The sequence below is a fragment of the Natator depressus genome, chromosome 12 (assembly GCF_965152275.1).
Source record: "Natator depressus isolate rNatDep1 chromosome 12, rNatDep2.hap1, whole genome shotgun sequence".
In the NCBI taxonomy this organism is placed as follows: Eukaryota; Metazoa; Chordata; order Testudines; family Cheloniidae; genus Natator; species Natator depressus.
In genome coordinates, this window is record NC_134245.1 from 25,958,190 (window position 1) to 25,970,206 (window position 12,017).

The following is a 12,017-nucleotide window of genomic DNA, read 5'->3' on the forward strand; positions in this document are numbered from 1 at the left end:
CTTACTGTCTCTTCTCAAAGCAGGAGCCCCAGCTCTCTTCCTGGAGCTGGGGGTACTTCAGCCCACTGTAGGGCCTTAATCAGCTTCTCCCTCAGCTGGCCCCACTTACTCCTCAGGCTCAGAGGAAGGCTTCTGCTACTAGCATCTTCTCCCTACCAGCTCAAGGCTCTGCAGAGCATCTGCCTTACTGTGAGGCAGGAGGCAGCATTTTGCTGGTTCCCCTCTCCCAGCCCATTCCCAGTTGGTTAGGGGCAGAGGTGAACCTGGCCCTGTCCTCTCCGCAAGGCTCCTGACCTTGGGTCCTTAAAGATACAGTGACCAGATTTCCTCCCAAGCACCATTCATTCCCCAGACCACTTACTTTCTCTCCATATCTCCCTTAAGTCCTTAAACTGAACCTTCAAACCCTTAAAGGGCCATACCAAGTGGCAGGGTGGGCTGACCCTGGGCACTACTGCCTTTAAAGGGAAGACCACCCTGTCATGGGTGTTTTGTCTTATAAACATTTATTTGGGTTGGTTGCATTTCAGTAAGTTCTACACTTTTAGATATAACTACACCATAGTTAGTATTTTGTCCATTATAATTCTGAGAGTGTTGCTCTCTTGTAAATGCTGCTTCCAGATCATGGCCCACATAACAAAGACTAGGATAGATGTAAAGATAAATGCACTGACAGACTATAATTAACTATGTCAGTACAACAGATTCAGTGGAGGAATGCCTGTTATCCCAGCAGGAGATGAAGTGATACAATGGTCATGGCCTCATGTACTGTAATATTTATCACACTCTACTACAAATGCTGAGAACAGAATTGTATTACAGCATTGCAACTAAAGCCTGGTCTACATTACACAGTTATGTCAACGTAAGCTGCCTGTTACTGGAGCCGTCCCTCAATGCCCTGCAATGACAATACAATCGATACAAGTGCTCCTCTCCTGGTGAGTACATGCACTGCTGACACAAGGAGCCAGGTGTGCGCGCACACACAAGCGATTTAATAACTGTGGTGACTGTATGGCGAGGTAAGTTAGGTCGACATACGTTTGTAATGTAGACATGGCCAAGGATTCATGCAAAATAGAGGGTTCTTTTAAAAGTCAAATATAATTAGTTTAAACACTTTACAGATAAAGGTTATGGCTCTGATCTTAAACAGAAGTATGGATCTCTAAGAGTGCTAGAGTTGGATCAAGAGCCTAGCTGTGGAAGTGTCTTCATTTAAATTTGGCTCTTGCTGATGTAAGTGAATCTCTACACTGATTTAGTAACACCACCTCCCCGAGCAGTGTAGAGTCAGGGTATGTTTACACTTCAAAATTGTGTCAACCTAAGTTAGGTCGGCATACAGCCGCCACAGTAATTAAATGACTTTTGCGTATCCACACTATGCTCCTTGTGTTGGGAGTGTGCATCTTCACCTGGAGCACTTGTACTGATTGTACTGTCAGTGTGGGGCATTGTGGGATGGCTTTGGAAAAAGCCAGTAACACTCGATGTAAGCAACGCAGTGTCTACCCTGACACTGCGTCAACCTAACTACATCGACCTAAGCACTACGCCTCTGGTGGAGATGGAGTGCTTAAGTCAGCTTAGTGGGGCAGTTACATAGGGGGGAGCAGAATTTTAGTGTAGACACTGTGACATTGCACTCCATATGATTTTATGAAAATATGCTAATGAGCGTGAATATAATGTAGCTGGAATATGCTTCATGCAAAAGGTCTCTTGTAAGGTATTATTACAAAGCTTATAATCTACTGAGTGTGGTCATCCTATTTGTATAAATGTATCATTCTTGTGTCTGAAACTAGAAATATGAAATATAACTCCTATTGTAATTATGCAAAGTGTGGGCCATTAATGGTGGTTTGGAATCTTGATGGCTCCTATCAACTAGGACAATTGACTATAGATGGCTCTGTTTACTTGCAAGCCTTCCTGTGTGTCAGGCCAGGAAGAATGAAGGCTTGGGGTCTCACAGGACATGTGACCATGTCACCTGGTACTGGAATCCATCTTAAACCTGGTGCTTTTCCATTTAGAAGAACGGGTGGGGACCCAGAGAGACAAAAGATTCCCACCTTGTGCCAAAGCTATAAAAGGATGTGAAACAGAACAAAGGAGGTTCCAGTCATGAGAAATCCCCTGAACTACTACCTGAACTGGAAATCCCCTAACTACTACCTGAACTGGAAACCTAACTACACCTGAACTGTACTAGGAGAAAGGATTGGGCTCAGACTAGAAAGGAGCCTAGTCTGTGAAAGAAGCTTATTGGAACATCTCTGAGAGTGAGATTTCATCTGTATTCAGTTTCCGACTGTATTAGGCTTAGACTTGTGTGTTTTTGTTTTATTTTGCTTGGTAATTTACTTTGTTCTATCTGTTATTACTTGGAACCACTTAAATCCTACTTTTTATATTTAATAAAATCACTTTTTGCTTATTAATTAACTCAGAGTAAGTAAGTAATTCCTGGGGGAGCAAACAGCTGTGCATATCTCTTTATCAGTGTTATAGAGGGTGGACAATGTATGAGTTTACCCTGTATAAGCTTTATACAGAGTTGTCAAGGTTCCTCCCCCACTCTGAACTCTAGGGTACAGATGTGGGGACCTGCATGAAAACCTCCTAAGCTTACTTTTACCAGCTTAGGTTAAAACTTCCCCAAGGTACAAATTAATTTTATCCTTTGTCCTTGGAATATCCACTGCCACCATCAAACTCTAACTGGGTTTACTGGGAAACGTAGTTTGGACACGTCTTTCCCCCCAAAATCCTCCCAACCCTTGCACCCCACTTTCTGGGAAAGGTTTGGTAAAAATCCTCACCAATTTGCATAGGTGACCACAGACCCAAACCCTTGGATCTGAGAACAATGAAAAAGCATTCAGTTTTCTTACAAGAAGACCTTTAATAGAAATAGAAGTAAATAGAAGTAAAGGAATCACCTCTGTAAAATCAGGATGGTAGATACCTTACAGGGTAATTAGATTCAAAACATAGAGAATCCCTCTAGGAAAAACCTTAAGTTACAAAAAAGACACACAGACAGAAATAGTCATTCTATTCAGCACAGTTCCTTTCTCAGCCATTTAAAGAAATCATAATCTAACACATACCTAGCTAGATTACTTACTAAAAGTTCTAAGACTCCATTCCTGTTCTATCCCCAGCAAAAGCAGCGTACCGACAGACACAGACCCTTTGTTTTTCTCCCTCCTCCCAGCTTTTGAAAGTATCTTGTCTCCTCATTGGTCATTTTGGTCAGGTGCCAGCGAGGTTACCTTTAGCTTTAGCTTCTTAACCCTTTACAGGTGAGAGGATTTTTCCTCTGGCCAGGAGGGATTTTAAAGGAGTTTACCCTTCCCTTTATATTTATGACAAGAGTAAAACGGATTTATCTGGGGTTTGGATCCCATCGGGAACTGGGTTTCTGGGTGCTGGAGTCAGGAGCACTTTTTAAGCTGTTTTCAGTTAAGCCTGCAGATTTTGGGGGATGTGGTTCAGACCTGGGTCTGTGTTTGCAGCTGGCTAGCATGTCTGGCTCAACAAGACAGGGTACTGAAGTCCCAGGCTGCCAGGAAAAACGGGCTCAGAGGTAGTTTCAGCACATCAGGTGGCAGTCCCAAGGGGGTTTCTGTGATCCAACCCGTCACAGACACTTAGGTTGATGTAAGCTTCCTTGCATCGACCTAACTCTGAAGTGTAGATCAGGCCTCATGGTCAATGTAATTAGGTCAACTCAGTGTAGACACAGCATTGGTTACGTTGACTGTTACTGGCCTTCAGGAGCTGTCCCTCAATGCCCCCCAGTGACAGTACAATTGATGCAATACAATCCTGGTGAAGACACGCACTGCTGACACAAGGAGCCAGCTGTGCACACACACACACAAGTGATTTAATAACTGCGGTGACTGTATGCTGATGTAAGTTAAGTCAACATACGCTTGTAATGTAAACATGACCTAAGATTCATGCAAAATAGAGGGTTCTTTTAAAAGTCAAATATAATTAGTTTAAACACTTTACAGATAAAGGTGAAGGGTCTGACCTTAAACAGAATTATGGATCAGTAAGAGTGCTAGAGTTGGATCAAGAGCAAAGATACATGCTTTGCTGTACTCATGCATTAATTTTGAAATATTCTCCATTTTCAATTTAATCTATTTCAGTGTAGACACTGTATTTTACAAAAAAAGTGCTGTTGGCAGCTAAAAAGTAGCAAGATCTCCCTGACCTATTAATATAAATCAGAAATAGTGCAGGGTCCTTCATTATGGGGCCCAGAAGACTCTGCTAGCTTTCAGTGATCTAGACAAGTGAATGTCTTTTTAATAATATGACAGACATTAGGCTTAGCCACAAGGATAAGAGACAGACTTTGTATGTTAACAAATGTCTCTCTCAAATAGTTCCCAGGATCATTAGAAATTCTCTCTACATACCAGATGAAGAACTAGCTCCAAATGCTTCCCTTTATAGAAAATCTGCCATTTAGAAATATCAGATTGTTCTCTGTTCCCTGCCCCTGAAGGGGGATAAACTTTTCCCCGCTCTAATTCTGTGATACTATTATCTGCTCTATACTGCTAGCTTTGGGCTTCCTCTCCATTTGACAAGTAGATTGGGAAGTAGAGCTTAGAAGTGAGACTGGATCTTTCATTTGGCTGGATTCTGATGCTGCTCATGGAGCTGAAAAAGCGAGAGATTTGGGAGAATCTGAACGCTGAGGAACCGCAATGGTTTGCTGTACCAGGAACACGTGATCCTCATTTATCTGGGAAAGAAGTTCCAGGCAGATAATTGCAGCCTGTTATGAATCTACAATTTTAAAGCTACAGAGAACTTCTCATGCTCTGAATCCTAGAAGAACCCTGCACTCTTGTTTCTGGATAGAAGTTTCAGGAAGAAGCCAAAGATGTCTAAGGAAAAGTAAATGGGATGGGGCCTTACTCTCTTGCAATCAACTCTGCTTCATTAAATAAAATTTCCATATCCCTAATCTGAAACCCATACTCACATTCAGTAGTACTTACTCACACAAGTAGCCCTATTTTGTTTATTACTCAACATAGATAAAGGGTACAAAACTGAGCCCTCAGTAATTATCAGACCTGAAGCACAAAACCACTTGATAAAGTTTCACTTAAAGTAGAATCCAGTGCTTTCCATGATAACCGATCTCTGTGCAAGGGGTGCCTGGTTTTAGCACTGTATCTCAAGTGATCTGTATTGGCCACTACAAGACTATGTGGCTTCTGATCACAGCTCCTTTTGGAAATAACTAGTACTCTTTCCAAAACCCTTTCTTCTCTCATGCATGGCTCTATTCTGAAAGAACATGGAATATATTTTAAAACTCTGCCTTTAATATTTCCTGGAAGCTCAGCATGAATTTTCAGTCTTTCAACTCTAGAATGTATTAGACTAAATAATGCTTAAAATAATGACAGAAAATCATTACTACTTGCTTGATAAAGAGAAGACCTATTAGACTAAAAGGGTCTTTCCCAATGTGGGCTGCAAAATGAAAGAAAAAGTTTATCTGGAATAAGAAAAGCTAAACAACTGTAATAAGTAAACTTGACTCTGTATTACAAATATATATATCCCGATATATACATAATATTTTCCCATGTTTGATTGTGTATATTAAACTGTACAATAGCTGTTTGTACATGTGACCTTTGCTTAACTAGCCAGAAGATGGCAGTCACTAGTAAGGAGAGTACAAGAATGTGTCTTTAATACCACAGATCTGTGCCACCTGAAATACAATGTTTCATTTTCAGTTACCTGTACTGAAGTTTAGGAAAAGTTTAGGAAAAATGGCAGCGTTGCTAACTATTCCATTTTATCATGAGCCTCACAGTATTTGTTTTTTTCTTAAACCAACTCCAAAAGTCGTGTGATTGCATGAGAATCTCAGCTAGCTTTCTTTTTCTTTTCTCCCCCCCCCCTTTTTTTTTTTGAGAAAGGGAGGTTTCTGGCCCTAGTTCCACAGAAAATTTGAAAATGTGAATTGTGAAAAGCTACAACACCAAAAGGCAAATATCAAGAACAAAAAGGAACGTCTTATTTTAAAAGAGCTCATGAATTTTAACTCAATCTCATGATTGTGGGGGCCTGAGTCTTGATTTTTTAATACTCAGGGTTGGCAATATTTTAGAATCATACAGACAGAAAGATGGATTAGGTCACCCAGTCCATTCCTCAACGGTCAGTGCAGGATTGCTCCCTGCAACATATTCTCCAGTGCTTTTTCTAACCAAGCTTTGGTGGCCCAACCAGTGTGAATTCCATCACTTTCCTGGGGACATTATTCCAAAATCTAAGAGGTAAAACACTTCTGTTTTGCCTCACAATAAAATTAAAATACAAGGGAATAGAAAATTTTGAATGTGCAAAGCTGGACGTTCAAATCCCCGATCTCTTACCTGCTCCTCCCCAAAATGGACAGTATTTCCCACTGAAGGACTAACATAGTTATTTCTATAATGATGGTGTAAATACACTAGGTCAGATTTTTAAGGGCAGCTTGATCTAGCTCCATTCAAGACAATGGGAGTTTTTCCATTGATTTGAATGGCATCAGGACTAAGCCCCTCCTGATTACACTAGTTGAAGATCTGATCCATAATATCTTCCATTTTGATATGGTATTTCTCTTCAGGATCCACAGGGCACCAGCATAACACATGCAAGTGTTTGCAGCTATAGATGTGTTTTGACAACTCAACCCTTAGCAGCAGTGATTAGTCATACCATATTGAAGAAGAAGGTTTTGCATGGGTAATAATAGCAACATTATAGCAAAGATGATAGAATTACAAGGCTGGCAGTATGAAAAATATTAACTTTTTTTTCTTTTGTTCTTGTTTTCTCAACACTTTGCACAACATCTGCCACTGATTTCAGTATTATGCAAGGAGAGTACAGTAATGGAATTTATCAGGGACAGTTATGAATCAACAATGTTGTATAGATCAAAATACAGTAGAACCTCAGAGTTACAAACTGACCAGTCAACCACACACTTCATTTGGAACCAGAAGTATGCAATCAGGCACAGAGACAAGAAAAAGAGCAAATATTGTATAGTACAGTACTGTGTTAAAAATAAACTACTAAAAAAAGTAGGGAAAGTTAAAAAAAAGATTTGACAAGATAAGGAAACTATTTCTGTGCTTGTTTCATTTAAATTAAGATGGTTAAAAGCAGCATTTTTTTTTCTGCATAGAAAAGTTTCAAAGCTGTATTAAGTCAATGTTCAGTTGTAGACTTTTGAAAGAACAACCCTAAAGTTTTGTTCAGAGGTACAAACATTTCAGAGTTACGAACAACCCCCATTACCTAGCTGTTCGTAACTCTGAGGTTCTACTGCGTAGAGATATATCAGATTTCTGAGCCATATCTTTCAAGAATCACACCAGGCTCCTATTTCTTATCATCCCAGATTTCAAGAGTAATCCCAAAACAGGAGGTGAGTGGTTCTGTATGTTACAGTTCCGTTCTAAAGCTAAATCCTGATCCCATTGGTAAAGCTCCCTTGAATTCAGTGGGATCAGCATTTGGCTCATTGTGACAATGTGATTGAGCAGGTGGGCACTGAGATGAAAGCACCCATCAAGGGAAAGAACAGAGAAAAGCAAAGACAGAATTGTTTCTGGAGTGTCATGGGGGTGACATTGTTGATTGGCTTGGATTAAGGTGGACATATTTTTGCTGCAGTTTCCTTTGGGAACAAATGTTATCTTCATATTTAGCAATATTAGGGCTTGCAGGAGGCTGTGTTAGCCTTTTACAAAATATATTCATGTTTATTTCTGCAAGTCCTTAACCATTTGGAAGATGTTCTTTACTGGAATGTAGCATTATACATTATTCATATTTCTGTTTTTCTTAAAGCACTGAATCAAAAAGGAATCAAGTACTTGAACAGAAAAAATATCACTTTGATTCAGTATAACAGTGGTTTTCAATCTTTTTTCATTTGCAGATCCCCCAAAAATTTCGAATGGAGGTGGACCTCAGGTTGAAAACCACTGTACTATGGTAACAACAACTTTTTACAGACCCCTTTAGACATAGGCTGCAGACCCCCAGGGTCCACGGAGCATAGGTTGAAAACCACTGCAGTATAAAACCAATAGATAAATAGATATGCAGGAATTTGTTTGTTTACTATTTAGCTTAGTCACTGAGACTGTGTATCACATTAGGATTTCTACAAACAGAATATGCTATCTAAAACAGTCCTTGGTTATTTTAATCCCTCTGATTATTATACCGCATTTCCTGGCTGAAGGCTGGTGTACACCCAGTTTTGGACCAATATAGTTAAATTGCTATAACCCATTAGCACTTTTAAATAAATATAAGTGTGTCCACACTAAGGGTTTGCACCAATTTAACTAAATTGGTGCAAAAATTGTGTGTTGACAAGCCCTAAATTCATGCCATACTTCAGCTTCCATCAGGCTGGCACTGAATTCCAGCAAGTCACTGATTTCCAATGTATATAGCGCTGACAAAGACAGTTGTGAAACCAACCAGATGCCTGATTTGGACACTGGGGCCCAGATTTTTTTCCTGTGCATGTGCAGTAAAGGGCATATAATTTGTACAGTTGTCATAATTGCACAAATGATCACTTAGTTGGCCAATTAGCTGTTGATCTATACAATCCAATAATCAAAGTAATGCACATAGTAGGACTTTATGGAATGTTTCATTGGCAGGATCTGTATTATTTTCCACAGGAAAATACCCAGAGATTTGGGGAAGAGATAATATCACAGAGAATGACCATCATTCTCCCCCCTCTGTACTCAAGTATATTCACTCAACCATGGAGCTCCAGAAACATGGACTTGAGATGGAGGGGCTTCTGTGGGATCATGTGGCAAGGGAGAGCAGGGGTTTTGCTCCCCTCTACTGATCTTAGCACATGGGATAATATAGGCTCAACTCTGAGATGCCAGACCTGAATGTTAGGATATGCTTTTCAAAACCTTAGCCATTCAGCTTGATCATTTTGAAGGTTAGAGGATCAGCGTCTATGTTAGGAACAGTTAAGATTAGACAGTCTGAATGAATGTGTGCTCTTATTTCCAAGGGCACAGTCATTAGCAGAACTGTGCTAAGTGAAAATAGAATCCATCTACTCAATCAGGCTCTCCATGTTACGTCTTCTGAAGAACTGGTTAGATTGCTGCTTTGTGGTTTATTAGTAATGAGTTTAATTTCTGATATGTTCTTTAGCTATATGCTACATTTTTGGGGCGGGAGGTGGATTGCATATTAGAGATCTTTTCAACTTCTAATATGAATGGTTCCATTCCTTTTTCAATATTCCACCTCCTTCTATCAAGGTATCAGCATTATAACATTCACTCTTCAATTGATGCCAATAGCTGATGGTTGCTGTAGGTTCATGACATTTCAACTGCACCTGTTATGAGTTTGAGTAGCGAACAATGTAACAAAATTCTGCTCTCATATTACAATGGGTACTACAAAAATGCTTCTCTAATAATGATTTTTAAAATGGAAAAATGCAGTTACTGTTAATGGTAAGATTTCTTAGAATGTATTTTCCAATTACTCTGTGCTTACGGTTTACACAATTTATGTTTAATTGTCACTCTATTGTGAAAAGTAACATTTCTTATAAAATTTTGATATTGTCTTAAAGCTCTGTAGGTGAAAGACTCATTATGACGGTCAATACTATTCTGTTCACCACTTTTACAAGACTAGGAAAAATGTACAAAGTATGCCTTGTGAGGTATCATTTGAAAACTCATCATGTGCTGAACATTATTGTCCTGGTAAAATAAGTGTATCAATATTGTAAGTGAAGTTATAAGATTCTGCTGTAAAGCATTGTTATAACATGCTCCAAGATTAAAAAAAGCAGGCCCAAACCAATTTTTCAGAGACAAAGACACACTGACATCCCATCCAGGTGTTAAAAGGCTATCACCTGCTTAAGCAACCATTCTCCAGTAACAAGAAGGTGTAAATAAGAAATTTACATTCCATCACAGAGACTGGTCAGACCTCACAAGAGACTATTTGTCGCCTGCACCCCAGCTGGCAGTAATCCTCAAAGAGAGCAGGGTGGTATAAGAATGAGAGACAGTGGCCTTCAATTTACCTCCCTCCTCTGTCATCTCTGCTCATGACATTGACAACTCTCAAAGAACAGAACTAAGGGGAAAGGGTCCCAGGCTGAAAGGGGACTCAGCCTGTGAAATTTATTGCAGTGTATTGTGAGACAAAATCTTTTGCTTTTAAGTTCATTTAGTTTGTTAAGTTAGGTATTAGCTTGCGTTTTACTCTTTTATTTCTTTTGTAACTAATCCTGACTTTTATGCATCATCACTTGTAATCACTTAAAATCGATCTTTCTATAGTTCTTTTATCTTAACCAGTGTGTTTGGATTAGAGTGTATAGGAAACTCCATTTGAGATAATAACACTGGTGCATTATCATTTTCCTTTGATGAAATGATGGACTTCTTATGAGCCTCTACTGTTCAGAAGGGTACTGAGCAGTACAAGATGCACATTTCTGGGGGTGGAGAGGATTAAGAATTTTCAGGTGTTGCCCTGTATGTAATTCATGAGTGACTGGTCAGAGAGCTCATGTATTTTGCTGGGAGTGAATTTGCATGCTGAATGCTGTATGAGCAGGCCAGGAGTGGATGTTCTGACAGCAGAACAGTGTAAAAGGCACTCCAGGCCAGAGAATTAAGAGGACACAGCTGATCAAGGTCCAGATTGTCTCCTGGGTAATGTCACATTCGCCTCTTTACAAATACAAAATAATTACAAAGGGTTAGGGTTAGGGTGTGTACAGCTTATAACTATAACCTATATTGTACACTTATGCTTTTCTACTAGAAATTCCAATGCTTATGCATTTTGACGCCATCAAGAGAAAATAGGAAATTCATAGGGTAACTTTCCTATCAACAGGATACATTTAATCACAGTAAGAATGGTTCACGATTTCTAATCTCAAAACAAAACAACTCCTAAATATGGGCTTGTTTCCACAGGGAGTTATTCCTGATTAACTGTTCCCAATTAACCCCACACTTATTCTGGAATAGTGCAGACACTCTACAGAAAGATAGTTGAGGGTACTAAGCACCTCTCAGAAGCACTGAGCAACTTGTGGGATTGGGCCCCTAAAACTCTTTACAAACAATATTTAAGGACTTGTCTATATGAACACTTAGTTGTTGGCAAGCTGGGTTGTAAATCTACTATGTATTAGTCGGCTGCACACTAAGTGTCCATGTGGACCCTACTGCCTAGTGAACTTTGATCTACCCCCTCACCCCCTTTGAAATGGGAAAAGATTACAGCACACCATGGAACTTTTAGTGCATGGCAGCAGGTCCACATGGACACTAAGTGCACAGTAGGCTTGCATGGGGTAAATTTACACTCCAGCTTTCCATGAAATAAGTGTGCATGTAGATGAGCCCTGAGTCTCACAACAACCTCAAGAAATAAATATTATCCCTGTCTCACAGATGAGTAAACGGAGGCAGAGATAGATTAGGTGACATGCTCCGGGACACAGAACACCTGTGGCAGAATCAGGAACAGAACACAGGCAACCTTGGTTTAATTAGACTATATTGCCTTCCTCGAGAGTCTCCATTCATAAGGGGAGTAAAGGATCCCTTAAATTCTTCAATCATATAAATATGCAGAATGAGAGAATATGTGGAAAATCTTAAATGGTAACCTGGCATGTCAATGGCTTTATTGCTGATAATTGGAAAGAAGTGATGTTCCATGACGGTATTTTTATTTTAGCAATAAGCTATTTGTGGTCAATACAGTATTTTCATTATTGCCTAAGATGTGACCAGGATAATATTCTTATTAACCTCAGGACTATCAAATCTATGTTTTATTTTTAAATGCACATCTTACATTTTAAAATGAGGGTTTGTTTGGTAGATTTTAGCTAAATA